The sequence below is a fragment of the Salvelinus sp. IW2-2015 genome, linkage group LG4q.2, assembly GCF_002910315.2.
Source record: "Salvelinus sp. IW2-2015 linkage group LG4q.2, ASM291031v2, whole genome shotgun sequence".
Taxonomy (NCBI): domain Eukaryota; kingdom Metazoa; phylum Chordata; class Actinopteri; order Salmoniformes; family Salmonidae; genus Salvelinus; species Salvelinus sp. IW2-2015.
Window position 1 is genome coordinate 26,782,771 of NC_036843.1, and position 4,713 is coordinate 26,787,483.

Genomic DNA, 4,713 nt, shown 5'->3' on the forward strand with positions numbered 1-4,713 from the left:
GCTGCAACATTGCCCTTCCAAATATTTATATATTCTTAATTCCATTCCTTAATTTAGATTGGTGTGTATTGTGTGTATTGTTGTGAAATTGTTAGATATTATTATTTTTGCACTGTTGGAGCTAGAAACACAAGCATTTCATTACATCCGCAATAACATCTGCTAAACATGTGTATGTGACCAATAAAATTGGATTTGATTACAAAAACAGTGGCGGGGTCGTCCGCTTTGTTGTGGTTCGAATTGCAGATTGCTCCTTTCAACACACATTCTCCATCTGGAGACTGTGACTGAGACCGAGACGGGTCCTCTACGCTGAATATAGCACACTCCAATATAGAACGCATCTCAGGAGGTTGTAAGCACTAGCATTAGGTTGCATTCTCAGATATTTCTTCAAGAAAGCGCGCCAGAAAATGGGTCATGTTGAAAGTTATTTCCTCCATTTGCAATAGCGTGGCCGCTATAGTTCACTGAATGAGTGTTTGACAATAACCTTGTCTTAGAGATCTCCTCTATCTGGTGAGGGAGTAGGAAAGAATGATATCCAAGAGTTTCACGAGGATAAAATAGAATTAAAATATGTTGTCAGTCAGTCTTATAGAAGCTAACATAGTTTGGCTTTTATGTTAGTCAGACAGCAAGATTGTGTCGCCCGTGTGAGCAGGTCTTGACCATTTAAAGGGAGTGTCGCAGCCACGGAATTAGAATTACTATTCTATTAAATACATTTCTATAATCATAGCCAGTGTCCTCACAGCAAGCTGCTGTACCTTGGGAGACTATGTAGCAGTCTGTGTGTTCCTGCTGGTCGGTTTATTGGCCTGCTGATTGGATCAGTGGATTACCAGAAGATATGAGCTCAATTATCTCCATAGAGGTGTTTCTTACAAACCCCACACATACAGCCCATGTAGCCTACTGCCCCATACCCATGTACTGCTGATGGAATGTGCTGAAATCATCTGTGAGGGTTTGAAATTAGAATTATATAAACTGACATGCCTGACACCTAATCCAGTGGGCAATGCTGGTTGAAATTACATATTTATGAGTTTACCCAGCTGTTCCTCCCTGTAAAAGTCCCTCTATTCCTCTGCCCCCTGAGTCCATTGTTTCTCCATGGTGGTACTAGCAGCATTTAAATGTTGCCTTGGACTGGCTCGTGTTGATCCTGTCCTTTTCGTTGTCTCTGCTGGACAGCCCTCTGTCAATCTGCAGCATGTTCTCCATTAGGAAGGCTCCTGCCTCGTCAACATTGGGATTGTCCTGAAAGTCAGACATAGGGGAACATGGTACAAGGAACACTTTTTAAATGTAAGAATGGTGAAATGCAACCTATTTTGGTCAGTCAGAGTCAGTATCAGGCTTGTTGCAGTTTTTCATTCAATCACAACAGAGTCATTCCACCTTAAAAAGCACAAGAAAAAGGATTTCGACACCCACCATCTAATTTGATCTCTCTTAAGCTAATTGATTGCACCTAAACTGGCCATTTTAAATTATAGGATTCATATAATCTTCAATAAATATAGTACCTAACATCCGATTTGGACCATCATTCTTGCTAACAATGAGTAAGACATGAGGATTCCAATGAAATGATTAAAAGCCACCCACGGACCTCCCACACCCCACGCCAATCCCACCCCAACAACCAGTATACAGTATCAGTTCTCTATGTTTGACAAGTAGTATGGAGCTGCGGCTTGGAATATTGCTTCTTCATCCTTTGTAATGTATTGCCAGTGAATCTGGTGATGTTTTTCCCCCACTGTTCTGAGAAATTAGCCATTGAAGTCACTTGCATTATAGTGTGAAAGTACAACGTTTTGCCGACTAGATGCCACTGTTCCTGCTACTGCCACCGTTCCTGCTACTGCACTTTTATCCATGTTGCTGGTCTTTTGTGTTTATTAAATGGACCATAACATTTTCTTTGCAACTTTGGGTAGAAAGCCATTAGCGTTTGCACATGATCAAAATAGATTGTATGGTCAACCTCACAAGGAAACCCTCTGTGTGTGGTTAATTCCCTTCATAAAAGGGGCAAATTAGCTACTGTTAGACCATTTCTGGTAAACAAGCTAACTATTAGGCTACAGCAGTTCTAATGGTTTCAATGTTATGGTCTCTAATGGTCTTCAATGGTAAAAGTCCCAAACACACACCGGTTAGTGTTTTGCAATTGTAATGGTATTGGGTTGGGTTTAATGGTAAATTTCACTAATCACACTACAATATAATTTTATTGAAAAACATACAGTATGACTGCCATGGGGCGGCAGGTAGCCTAGCGGTTAAGAGTGTTGGGCCAGTAACCGAAATGGCGCTGGTTCTAGTCCGAGAGCCAGCAAGGTGGGAAAATCTGCTGTTCTACCCTTGAGCAAGGCAGTTAAACCCGACCAACAACTGCTCTCTGAACGCTGATGACACACCTCTCTGATTCAGAGAGGTTGGGTTAAATGCGGAAGACATATTTTGGTTGAATGCATTCAGTTGTGCAACTGACTAGGTTTCCCTTTCCCAATGGTTCATCATTTTATTATTGTCACAACATTTTAGTCACTAGCCCATTTCTCCATAAAAGTTTGGGCTGGTAGGAAAAGTCTTCATATGAGAATTGCAACATACGCATAGCCCTCAGAGAGCTGCCATTTGTTGGACTATTCAAGGAGAGTTGGTTTGAAGCATTAGGTTGCTAAGAGAAGGACAAGCTGAATTGCTTTCATGGAGGACTGGCTTGACCACACAATTTATTTTTATCATGAGCAAACGCTATTGGGTTTTCTATCCAAAGTTGCAAAGAAAATGTTGTGATTCATTCAATAAAACAGCAAAATTGATAAAAGGGTGTGGCGGCAGCAGCAGAAACAGTGGCATCTAGTGTGCAAAACCTGGTACTTTCACATTCATTTATAATAAATAATGCAAGCGACTTCAATGGCTAATTTCTTTAAACAGAGGGAAAAAGCCATCACCAGATTCACAGGGAATACATAACAAATGGTGAAGAAGCAATACTCCAAGCCGCAGCTCCATACTACTTGTCAAACATAGAGAACTGATACTGTATACTAGTTGTTGGGGTGGGGTGTTTGATTTGATTGGCGTGGGGTGGGGGGGGGGTCCGTGGGTGGCTTTTTACCATTTTATATAATTCCTCAAGTCTTACTCAATGATAGAAAGAAGTATGGTCCAACTCGGATGTTAGGTTAGGTACTATATTTGTTAAATATTATGTGAATCCTATAAATTAAAAGGGCCAATTTGGGTTCAAATTCAATTTCAAAAAAATAATGTTTCAGGAATGCAAATCTTATCTGTTTTTGTAACTACAGAAACTATTTCACAACAATCTGAGATGGTGGGTGTCATGGCTTACTGAAATGAAAAGACCCAATATCCACTAGTCTTTATGAGTACATTGTTACTGTGTTAAAGTCCAAAAATGTACATCACATGACTTCCTTCTTTGACTGATATCTTTCTGACTTCCTCACCTTTGCTGACGTCTCAAACCAACCCAGGAAGCCTTTCTCTTTTACAGTAGTTGTCCATGAGGGAAGACAGCTCCTTGTTTCCCTCTGTCTGGTCACACTTGTTGGCTAACAGGACAGCAGGGACAGGGCTTCCACAGGCCAGTCTCACTTTGCTATCTAGGTCATGCTTCCACTGTGAGGCAGCCTCTAATGTCTCCATCTTAGTCGTGTCAAAGACCACAAACGCCCCCGTGTCCTCCTTGTAGTATACTCTGGACATAGTGTGTCCCTATGGGTCTTGGCCAAAAGTAGTGCACTATAAAGGGAATAGGGCGCCTGTTGGCACACAACCATAGTTGTCATCTGCTTTGCTTTCTTAAATCCTCCTTAACTTTGATTGGAAAGCTGTTCACTTACATAAATGTTAATCTGGGGCTATGGAAAAAGTACAACTTAAAAAGCAAAATGTTGTCTACAATCCATGGAGATAACCTAGTAAGGAAAAAGCTGTAACCCCAAATCAAATAACAAAAGCAGAGAAACACAGACCTGTGACGGTCTTCATATTGTCAACCCCTCATAGATCATCAAGATCTCATTTCAGTCCACTTTTTTTTATGCCCAATTCTACACTTCTCTATATAGGAATATTGAAATGGTTATTGTTACTAGTCAACTTTTCTTTAGTTTTGAGTTGGTGGGATAATCGTATTTCTATTTCTAGGCTGTAACGTTTTGAGTGAGAAAAACATGATTGTGCTAGCTGAAAACATCTGTCCATCCATAGTATATCGGAAGCCTTCTCTTTATTATTTCACGTGTGTGTGTGTGTGTGTGTGTGTGTGCTCAACATATTTGGCTTACCTGCAATGTCCCAAAGCTGAAGTCTCACCACTGTTTAATTGTCCCATTCGATCGTTTTCAACGCGAAGTCAACTCCAATCGATGCCTTGTACTCCTCCTTGAACCGCATGTTAAAACGTACGGCGTGATAAAGCTCGTTTTTCCAAACACCCCTCTCTCCAATTACCAAAACTTCAAACAAACACTCTGTGCATACAGATACTGAACCCCCCTCCCCCGCCATGTTCAAATATCAACAGCAACATCAGGTTTGTTGTAGGCTAGCGATATAGACCAGAGAGTGGTAGCCTACACTTTCATTTTGCCGCAGGTGACCAAGGTATAGACAGCCACCACGAATGAATGACTCAGTACACGTGCAAAAAAA

General features: G+C 41.0%; 1 pseudogene; it reads right to left on the reverse strand.

Moving 5' to 3' along the window:
- Positions 1-1,044: 1,044 nt before the first annotated feature.
- LOC111963059 (ras-related protein Rab-32-like) lies at positions 1,045-4,569 on the reverse strand (annotated as a pseudogene).
- Positions 4,570-4,713: the final 144 nt, after the last annotated feature.